The 12278-nt window shown below is 33.0% G+C and overlaps 1 pseudogene; it reads left to right on the top strand.

Annotated features, from left to right (window-relative positions):
* Positions 1-11929, top strand: part of LOC141540914 (solute carrier family 25 member 33 pseudogene) — a 153270-nt pseudogene extending 141341 nt beyond the window's left edge.
* Positions 11930-12278: the final 349 nt, after the last annotated feature.

The raw sequence follows: 12278 nt of genomic DNA, 5'->3' as shown, positions 1-12278 counted from the left end.
GAGAATATCTAATCCATCACATATTTTACTTCCTTACTTCTTTATTATTCCTATAAGTTTCACAGATGAGGAAGCTGAATGAATTAAACATACTTCCATCAAGGTTAAATGATTTGTTTGGTCATGTATCCACAAGTGGAACTTGTGGATTTGATTTGAACTGAGTTCCCTTAAGGCCACATTCAATGCTCTTTGTGTTCAGCACTAGGAATCCATATTTTTGAAAGCTTATTAAGAAATTGGAGTTGGTTCAAAAGATGGAGATTAGAATGATGAGGGGATTGGAGACATTATCTAAAATACTACTGAAGAAAATGGGGATGTATGGCCTATCAGGGTGTATTTGCATATTCAGGGTGTTTATTGATCTTGCCAATACATCAGTTGTTGTTTATTTTCTTGCTAAATATAGCCATTTTTGAATCTTTCTGATGAAGTAAGAAACTTTGCTCAGGCAATGAAACCAATAGATCACTTTGATAACAAACATGTCAGTAGAGTCAATAGATCAATGAATATTGATCTATGAATTAGCTGATCACCTTGGATATTTTATAGAATTAATTTTACTGAAATTATCTTGTACTTTTATGGAGATTTATGCTTCAAAACTCTATAAGGCAGATATTATGAATGTTATTCTATGCATTTTGAAGGATATTTGAATGAAGAAATTAAGAATCAGAGAGGTAAAGTGACTTGAATAAAAGGACAGGACTAGTAAGTGGAAGAACCAAGTCTTTTTGGAATTTTTTTATTCTATTCTGAAGGTTTAAAGGATCCTCTCTCCACTGACATATATGAAAATCCCTTCACATATTTGCCTATAAAACTGCTAAGCTTCAGTGATAAAAAAAAAATCATCTAGTGGCTAACCTTCTGATGATGTCTTTTGTAATCAGCTAGAGATTCCATATATGGGAGGAACATAGTCCATCACAAGGTCAATAATCAGTTTTGCCAGCATGGTAGAACTCATCAAGTTTTAATTCACTGGGTTTAAGAAATTAGTCACCTGCATAAAAGGAGGACTTTAATAGTAGATTTGTATGGTAGACAATGTGAAAAGAGAAAAAAGATTAGAGATAACCCAGTTGAACTTCCCCAATACTCTCCTCCAAGTAACTTTATAATAATATCTCAAATCAAATTGCGGATTGGCAAAGCCAACAAAAGGACAGGGTGAATCATTTTTCCAGCCTAAGAAAACTTTGGAGGTTGGCAGAAGAAATCCACACATGCAGTGGCAGGAACAGTAGCTGCAGTAGCAGCAGCAGTTTTGAGGGATAGACAACTGATTGGAAAGAAATTATAGGGAATCCTTTGCTGGTTGATACTGACTGGCAGTTCTACTGACTGCATACAATTCTGGGTTGCTATTCTAGGTTGGAGAAGTCAGTAACAAGGGCCTTGGTCACAAGGGAGCAGGAACTCTGGTTCCAAAGCAAAGAGGAGTGGACTTGTGACTAGCTTGTGACTGCAGGGGACCAGGGGTCATTCCTAGATAAAGACCAGAGTATAGACCAGGACAACAGTGACCACACTTATCCCTTATCATGCCAACTTGGAGAACTAAAATCTTGTAGATCTCTAGAACAAGCTCTGAAAATAGCAGTATAAAAAATTCTGAAGCTTGGGACAGGACCTTCCTACCCCAGGTGAATAGAGCCCAGTTTCAACATTAAGTTCAAAGTCAAAAAATAGGCTGAGAAAAAAATGAGCAAACAATAGTAACATGTTTAACCACAAAAACCTAAATTCAGAAGAAAACAATGTGAAAATAGCTATAAACAAAAGTTCTAAGAGAAATGTTAATTGGTTTCATACCCAACAAAAATTCCCGGAAGCATTAAAGAAACAGATAAGAATAGAAGAAGAACAATTAGGAAGAGAAATGAGACATGAGAAAATTGTGAAAATAGTATTAACATCTAGGTAAAAGAGGCACAAAAATTCCCTGAAGAAAAGAACTTAAAAAGCATAATAAACCAAATGGAAAAAGGAAGTACAAAAAAATTCACTGAAGAAAATAGTTCCTTAAAAATTAGAATTCAATGAGTGGAAGTTAATGATGTCATGCTATATCAAAAACACACCATAAAACAAAGTCAAAAGAATGAAAAGAAAGAAGAAAATGTAAAATAACTCACTGGAAAAGCAACTGATCTTAGAAAAAAAGATTCAGGAGAGATAATTTAAGAATTATTGTTCTACTTGAAAATTATGATTTAAAAAAAAAGAGCCTAGATATCAATTTTCAAGAAATTATTGTCCCAAAATCTTAGATCCAAAGGATAAAATGGAAATTGAAAGAATTCACCAATCATCTTCTGAGATACCAAAATGAAAATTCCTAGCTATAATTTAGCCAAATTTCAGAGATCCCAAAAGGAGGAGAAAATACTTCAAGCTACCAGAAAGAAATGATTCAATTATCATGGAGTCACAGTCAGGATCACATAAGATTTAGTAGTTTCCATGTTAAAGAAGTGGAAGGACTGGAATATGATATTCTGGAAGGCAAAAGGAGCTTGGATTACAATCAAATATAACTCATTTAATAATACTAAATATAACCCTTCAAGAGAAAAAATGGATATTGAAATAAATTAATTAAATATTTTCAAATATTTGTGATGGAAAACAAACAAGCAAACAAACAAACAAACAAACCCAACGCTGAATATAAAATTTGACATTCAAACATAAGCCTCAAGAAAAGCATAAAGTCCTAAGAATTTTATCATTAATGGAAGAGTTAAAGGGAATTTACATAGATAAGAGGGCAGAGATGTGAGTAGATTATATTAGGATGGACTTAAAAATGAAGGGATGAAAAAGGAATACACTGGGGAAAGTGGAGTGAGAGAGGTAGAATGTGGAAATTTTTCTTGGATAAAATTTGTGTATAAGTAAAAGTATTTACAGTGGATGGGATCATGAAGTAAAATGGAAGGCGATGCTTAATTCTCATCATCATTGGACTTGTTTCAAAGGGGGAAGAATATACACACACACACACACACACACACACACACCCCTACACCCTCAGTTGTATATAGAAATGTAACTTACCCAATAGGGAATTAAGAGGGGAAGGGATAAGAGAAAGGAGGCTGAATGATAAAAGAGGACAGATTAAGTCAGGCAGTGGTTAAAAGCAAAATAGACTTTTTTTTTTTTTTTTAATGATGGCTTTTTATTTACCAGATATATGCATGGGTAATTTTACAGCATTGATAATTGCCAAACGTTTTGTTCCAATTTTTCCGCTCCTTTCCCCCACCTCCTCCCCCAGATGGCAGGTTGACCAATATATATTAAATATGTTAAAGTATAAATTAAATACAATATATGTATACATGTCCAAACAATTATTTTGCTGTACAAAAAGAATCAGACTTTGAAATGGTATACAATTAATCTGTGAAGGAAATAAAAAATGCAGAGGGACAAGAGGGATTGGGATTTCTATGTAGTGGTTCATAGTTGTCTCCCAGAGTTCTTTCGCTGGGAGTAGCTGGTTCAGTTCATTATTCCTCTATTGGAACTGATTTGGTTCATCTCATTGTTGAAGATAGCCACGTCCATCAGAATTGATCATCATACAGTATTGTTGTTGAAGTATATAGTGATCTCCTGGTCCTGCTCATTTCACTCAGCATCAGTTCATGTAAGTCTCTCCAGGCCTTTCTGAAATCATCCTGTTGGTTATTTCTTACAGAACAATAATATTCCATAACATTCATATACCACAATTTACTCAGCCATTCTCCAATTGATGGGCATCCACGTAGTTTCCAATTTCTGGCCGCTACAAAGAGGACTGCCACAAACATTCTTGCACATACAGGTCTCTTTCCCTTCTTTAAAATCTCGTTGGGATATAAGCCCAGTAGTAGCACTGCTGGATCAAAGGATATGCACATTTTGGTAACTTTTTGAGCATAATTCCAAATTGCTTTCCAGAATGGCTGGACATATTCACAATTCCACCAACAATGTCCCTGTTTTCCCACATTGCGCATTATCTTTCCCTGTCATTCTAGCCAATCTGACAGGTGTGTAGTGGTATCTCAAAGTTGTCTTAAATTTGCATTTCTCTTCTCAATAGTGATTTGGAACACTTTCATATGAGTGGAAATAGTTTTAATTTCATCATCTGAAAATTGTTCATATTCTTTGACCATTTATCAATTGGAGAATGGCTTGATTTCTTATAAATTAGAGTCAATTCTCTATATATTTTAGAAATGAGACCTTTTTATGGAATATTATTGCTCTGTAAGAAATGACCAGCAGGAGGAATACAGAGAGGCTTGGAGAGACTTAAATCAACTGATGCTGAGTGAAATGAGCAGAACCAGAAGATCACTGTACACTTCAACAACAATACTGTATGAGGATGTATTCTGATGGAAGTGGAAATCTTCAACATAAAGAAGATCCAACTCACTTCCAGTTGATCAATGATGGACAGAGGTAGCTACACCCAGAGAAGAAACACTGGGAAGTGAATGTAAATTGTTAGCACTAATATCTGTCTGCCCAGGTTGCATGTACCTTCGGATTCTAATGTTTATTGTGCAACAAGAAAATGATATTCACACACATGTATTGTACCTAGACTATATTGTAACACATGTAAAATGTATGGGATTGCCTGTCATCGGGGGGAGGGAATAGAGGGAGGGGGGGTAATTTGGAAAAATGAATACAAGGGATAATATTATAAAAAAAATATATAAAAAAAAAAGAAATGAGACCTTTATCAAAACCTTTGACTGTAAAAATGTCTCCCCAGTTTATTGTTTTCCTTCTAATCTTGTTTGCATTAGTTTTATTTGTACAAAAACTTTTCAATTTGATATAATCAAAATTTTCTACTTTGTGATCAATAATGATCTCTAGTTCTTCTTTGGTCATAAATTCATTCCTCTTCCACAGGTCTGAGAGGCAAACTATTCTATGTTCTCCTAATTTATTTATAATCTCATTCTTTATGCCTAGGTCATGAACCCATTTTGACCTTATCTTGGTGTATGGGGTTAAGTGTGGGTCAATGCCTAGTTTAGCAAAATAGATTTTTGAGGAAAAACAGGATAAAGAGAAAGAAAATAAAAATAAAATAAAATGATTTGGAGGAAAAAACAGTTAGTATTCATAGTGTTTGTAGCTGCTAGAAGTGAATGGGATGAGCTCACCCATAAAATAGAAGCAGATAGTGGAATGGATTAGAAATCGAAATCCAACAATATGTTGTTTGCTTAAAAGAGAAATGCTTGAAACAGAGAGTCACATACAAATTTAAAATAAAAGAATGGAACATAATCTAACATGGTTTAGTTAAATAAAAAGACAGGGATAGCAATCATGATCTTAGACAAAGCTAAAGCAAAAATAGATTTCATTAAAAGCGACACACAGAAGAATTAAATTTTGCCAAAAGGTACCATTGATAAGGAAGGAGTATCAAAATTTTTACAGCAAATTTCTTTGATAAAAGCCTTATTTCTCAAATGTACAGTGATTATAGAACTGAATCAAATTTATAAAAGTAAAAGCCATTCTCTTATTAATAAATCATCAAAGAATATGAACAGGCAATTTTCAGAAAAAAAATCAAAGCTATCTCTAGTTATATGAAAGAATAAATCACTATTGATTAGAAAAAGGCAAATTAAAACAACTCTGAAGTACTCTCTCAAACCTATCAGAAATGATGAATGCTAGAGATGAGGAGAAAATAGGTAAACTAATGATCAGTTGGTAGAATAGTTAACTGATCCACCCGTCATAAAGAACAATTTGGAACTAGCCCAAAGAGCTATATAACTATGAATACTCTTTGATCCAGCAATACCACTACTAGAAATGAATTCTAAAGATATCAAAAAAAGGAAAAGGACCTACATATGCAAAGATATTATTTGGGCTTATTTTTTGTAATAGCAAAGAATTGGAAACTGAGAGGATGCTCATCAATTGGAGAATGGCTGAAAAAGTTGTGGCTTTTATTTGTGATGGAGTGCCTTTGTGTTCTGATAAATGATGAAGGCAATAGATTAATTGAGAAAAGAAAGTATCCTTAAGAAACTAACTATAAGAGAAAAGGTTAGCCCTAGATTACTGTAGGGAGTAGCTAGCTATTTTGGAGACCAGAAATGTATAGATATAGTAAATATCTTGGAGGAAAAATATGTAAATATTTGCCAAATATTCTACTCATCAAAAATTCTAATAAAACTTTTTGAATTGAACCAAACTGAAACTTTGTAACATCTAAATCTATGAGCCATTTGAAATAGTATTTTTAAATTGGAACTACTTAAAAATGATCTATATTTTAAAACCAAAAGCAATGATACATCATATTTATAGCAAACATGTTCCAGGATTTGGAATTAAGAAGATATCCAGACACAGATACTTTTAGTCATTTACCAACTAATCCCAGCACAAATAATTCCTGGATGCTTTCCTAGTGTTTTACCTTTATTAATTAGATTAGAAACACCATGGGAAAAATCCCAATTTGATGCTCTCTATCTGAAGGGCCAGAATTCAGTTTTAATGCTGTGTCTCTTGAATTCTGTCCTTTGAACCTATCTCTGCCTCAGTTTCCTAATTGGCAAAATGTTGTTTAATAGCATTGCCTGATAGATATTTGGTGTGCATTTATTCTGGTTATAGTGCTTGCCTATATCAACATTCATTATTGCTCCCATCTGGGCTAATATTGGGTTCAAAGTCTACCTTTAACCAGAGTTTAGCTTCTGTGAACATTCAGACTATTTCTGCCCTTCCTGTTACATGCTATTAAGTAAGGAGTTTTCTAAAATAAGTGCTAAGTATTTAAGGCAAAGAAACCCAGCTGTGTAAATATAGTTAACACTCAGACGATTGTTTTAAATTTGGCCTGACTTTTACTTGTCATTTTAGTGGGGTGGACATGGAAAGAAGTTTCTTTTCCCCATTCCCCACTCTACATCAACCACTCCTACTATCCCTCATATGTTTAATGGAATAAGAACATTATTCTCCCCAGTTCTGATGGGGTCAAATGGGTCCAACATCACAGCATCTGTTTTGCTAATTAGTACACACAAGGGGCTCTGGGAGAAAAGGCAAAAGAGACTGAGCTGGCTTTTCTATTTCTTCAAAACTGAAGCTCATCAGACCAGAAAAGACACCAGTAGCCTTTTGCCTTTCCATAGCTCAAAGAATATTCTTTATTTTTCATCCATATGTTTATAGCATAAGAGAGTTGGACTGGTGATTAAGAATGAATAATCAAATCAATTCACATTTATTGAATATTAGCAAAGCATACGCCATTGTGTTCTTATTTATTAATTGAACAAATATTTTTTGAGAAACTGTGATATTCAAAGCAATTCATTGGGTCTTAGAGAAGATATGTGTATATATATATATGTATATATATATATATATATATATATATATATATATATATATATATATATATATATATATATATATATATATATACCTATACATATATGTGTGTATATATATATGTATATATACACACATTTATGTATGTGCACAGAAATATAATACCAGCAACATTTTCTGTTTCACTGGAAAATCAGATGAAGATAAGGAAACAGATAAGGATTAGACCTGTGATTTCACTGATATGGGGTACTTTAAGGTGAAGTGACTCCTTCCCCCTAAAGCAAATATGTACCATTTCTGTGATGTACAGTCTTAGAGAATTTTCTAAAGCAATGAGAGGTAGATGTCTAAAGGGAACACTGATTGCTAGTAAATAGTGAGATCTAATATGAGAAATCTTCCTTTCATCTAAAATTCAAATCTAAAATTGATTTCAAAATCTAACAAGATATTGATGGGTGACATATTTATCTTTTGACTAAAGAGAGAACACTGGATTTTCCATCTTTTTATGTTTTTCTCCTGTCCATGCACTCTATGATTCATCCACATTGACTTATTTGGTATTCCTCATATGGGATGCTCTATTTTTCATCCCTTTGCCTTATTGCTGGCTTTGAATACTCTCTCATCTTCCCTCCATATTTTAATTTCCTTGGCCTCCTTAAACTCTCAGTCCAAATTCTAAGGAGGCCTTCCTCAATGCTACCAGTAACTTTTAGTTCCCATGTGAGATTATCTCTCATTTATTCTCTGTATATTTTTATAACTATTTACATTTTGTCTCTCCCCATTAAAATGTTAACTTATTGAATTGGGGTACTGCTTTAGTTTTTTTCCTATCTCTAATATTGAGTTCAGTGCCCAGTACATAATGATTACAATATTAATGCTTTTTGATGATGTGAAAATTCTCAAAACTTACTAAAATGATCTTGATATTATAGAAAATGAAAACTGGAAAAGTCCAGAAAGATCATATATTTTGTCCAAATCCTTCATTTTTCAGATGAGAAAACTGAGCCTTCAGAGGCTAGACACTTATCCAAGTTACATGTATAAGAATAGAGTTCTTTTTTTAAAAAAATAAATATATATATCTCTACTTCCATAATAGTTTGTAATAAGTTCTATAACATACTAAAGGCTTTAACATATTAAATGATGTCTTTCCACATTTAATTTGGCTTATTATGGGTAATCAGAAATAGTATTTTGATGGGAATATACTAAAGGCTTTATACTGGTTGCTATGTCATCAGCTCATATACTGGCAACCAACGAATGAAGAAAAATGTCATAGTCCTCCATCCTGCTCTGCCTCTTTTTGTATCTGTAGTGATGGTGACAGAGTCATAAAAGAGGAGGCAAAGAATGGTATATATTTACATATATACATATATACGTATATATGTATACATATATACGTATACACACACACACACACATATATATATACATATACATATATATATATATAAGGTTTTTATGTTTTCTACAAATATTACCTCTATTGGTATTCTAATGATAACAAAGATTGAGTCAACATAATACTACAGGAAATATAATAATATTGACAATTTCACAATAAATGAAATCAAAAGGCAATAGGGAGTCATTGAAAAAATCAAGGATTGATCACAGGTAATCCTTAGAGAATGATATCAAGATGTTGGCAGGCTAGTTTCATCACTGTATTTATGAAAACCAGAAATACATTTTTGGGACATTCAGTCATCTCCCTTTGCTGTTACCATTATGAGCAGAAAGATCACCATGAAGATACTTGGATATCATGAACCAACATCTTCAACAGAGGAAGAGGAAGTAGAGAAATTCTATGAAGAACTAGTTGTCTTTCAAATTAAACCAATTTTAATATTGGAAGATTTAATACCCAATTTCAGAAAGTCATAGGGAAGATAGTGAAAATGTATTAGAAAATTTGACCCAGGATCAAGGGAAAAAAAAAACAAGTCAAAGTCTTGTAAATGATACAGAGGATTCACACTTGAATAAAATGAAAGCTTTCTAGAGAGCCAAGAGGTACTAGATGTTATGGCAAATAAAACATTATATGACACATGCAAAAATGAAATATCCTGTATCTTCACAGAAAGGAAATGGATGATTGTTGATATGAAAATCATTTATGAATTAGTTATCTTTATATATTTTGATCATCAAAATGTTAGGAATAAAAACTCAATGCCAAATTAGAAGGGTAAAAATGAAAATTATGACCTGTAATGGAAATACCTCTCACATGATCAATTTAAGCAAGCTAGGTTATTAAAAACAAAAGAGTAACAGAACAGATATGGATATAACAACATTTATATAGAAGCTTAATGGATCTAAAGTGATCATCATAAGGAAGCCAAAAGAGCACAAGGAACTACTTCTTTCTGCAAATGTCATAGCAAAAGAAAGGATGGAGTAAAATATAAACTAATTTGCAGATTGTATAGAGGGGGAGGGAAAGATTTGCAACAGTACTGCCTTTAAAACAATAAGAATTACTGGATGGGAAACAGAAGTTAGCAGAAAATTATTCCAAGATCACTTAAAGATTAAAAAAGGAGGAAACCAAACAAAAGAAAAAATTTTAATTGTAAAATAATGAGATATTTACGTAATGCTTAAGATTTTTAAAGTACTTCACATATATTACTTCATTTTATTCTCGCAACAACCTTGTGAAGTAGCTGCTATTATTATCTTCACTTTATAGATAAAGAAACAGGACCGAGATTGAGCTCAGAGTAAAACAGCTGATACATTTCCAATGCAGGATTCAAACTTATTTTTTTCTGATGTTTTATCAGCTTTGCCACCAGGCTGCCTCACAATTTCTGTAACAAAATTTTTTCCCACCTATGACATTAGAGTCACCCACATTTAGCTGTTAATACCAAAGTCACTGATGCAAATCATAAGGAAATAGAAATCCGCTTAAAGAAAACATTGATTGCAAAGATAGCTTAATTAGACCAGGCACATATTCAAAAGGAATCTAGAAATGATATAGTTCTGAGAACATTGATGTCCCCAAAAGGTCTTTTGAAAGAAGATCAGATGATGGGCAGAATGATTGGAACAAATAATAAAAATAACCTTATAACTTGTAACTAAAAATCAATACATCAATATAGTTGCAAGATTTTACATCTGCTTCTTCACCTCTCTGAAATATTTATGAGTAATATATATATATGTGCATATATATATATATATATTTATCATGGATGTCTGTGGTAAATATGTTAAAGAGAACAAACAGAATGAGAACAAATTTTTACAGTCCTACAAATGACTGAAGGTTTAGCTAAAACGAGATCCCTATCTTTATTTTTGATGTTTGCTTTTCCCCATAAAAATATTTTACTCAAAAGCCTGTAATGCTGTCCTCACAGTTCTAATGAGAATCATTTTCTCAAAAGAATTATGGGAACACATGATAATATTACAGGTTTCCTTGAAAAGCATGCAAGAGAAATAACTTCTTTTTTCAACAAGCTTAGTATTATTAATAACCAGACAGAAAAAATAGGAATTTTTTTCTTATTTTTTGTGTCCATTATGATACATCCATTATGGTTATCATAATGGATGATTTCCAACTCATAACAAAAATGGAAGATTCTTTTTCTATATGGTGAGATCCTGCAGAAAGTCTTTTTAAAAAACATAAAGATAGATTATTGCATAGCTCTTAAATGAAATCCTTCCATTACTAGAGAAAGTGGTCAGACAACATCAGTATCACCTGGACTCTTACAGGTTCTCAAGTCAATTTTGGAGAAGGAAGGACCAAGGTCACTTTTTTGAGGTTTGTGTCCCAACTGGGTTGGAGTTGCATCATCGAGGGCTGTGTACTTTGCATGTTACTCCAAGATCAAGGAGCATTTTAATAGCATTTTTGTGCCTAACAGCAACATTGGCCACATTTTCTCCTTGGGCTCTGCAGCTTTCATAACATAAATATCTTAATGAATCCTTTATGAATGGTTAAAACTGGGATACAGTTAGAACAGAAAGTAAGGATTTCAAACAAATGAACACTGTCCAATGTGCTCGATACGTTTACCAGGCATTTATGGATTCTATAGAGGATTATCAGCCTCATATGCAGGAATTTCTGAGACCATAATCTGTTTTGCTATTTATGAAAGCTTAAAGAAATGGCTAAAAGACGTCCCATCAGCCCCTTCTGCAAATGGAGCTGAGAGAAGCAGAAACACCAACTTTTGGGGACTTATGGCCACTGCTACTATTTCCAAGGAGTGTGCTTCCTGTATTGCTGATCCACATGAAGTGATAAGAATATGGCTTCAAGAAGAGGGCACCAAATATAAGGCTTTCATTTAGACAGCACGCCTGATAGTATGAGAAGAAAGTTATCTGGCTTTCTACAGCCAAACTCATCTGGCAGATCCCAAATGCTGCTTTTGTATTGTCCACCTATGAGTTAATTGTGCAGTTACTTGAAGGCCATATGAAATGACAGGGCTGGAAATAGACTTTAATGGAATAAAATGAAAAAGCTTCCCTGCAGTTTCTCCATTGATGTTTAGAGAATTTAAGAGACTCATGGAGGAATGTCTAAAACATCTCTGACTTTTCCTTTTAGATTCATGCTTTTTGGAAAGTTTTAATTCATTAACATTAATAGTTCATTATAGTTTTTTTTTTAAACTTAAGAATTCAAAATTAAGCAGCTACTAAATTAAATCATGTTAAATGAAATCTTTAAGGACTCCAAAGAAGTTGACCCAATAAAGCACACAGGACAAAAATAAATGGATGAAAGGTACATCTCTCTTCTACTGAGGTGTATTATTAGGTTAAAAGAT

This window comes from Sminthopsis crassicaudata, chromosome 4, assembly GCF_048593235.1.
Source record: "Sminthopsis crassicaudata isolate SCR6 chromosome 4, ASM4859323v1, whole genome shotgun sequence".
NCBI lineage: Eukaryota > Metazoa > Chordata > Mammalia > Dasyuromorphia > Dasyuridae > Sminthopsis > Sminthopsis crassicaudata.
Note: the sequence above shows the minus strand (reverse complement) of the source record. Positions and strands in the feature narration are given on the sequence as shown.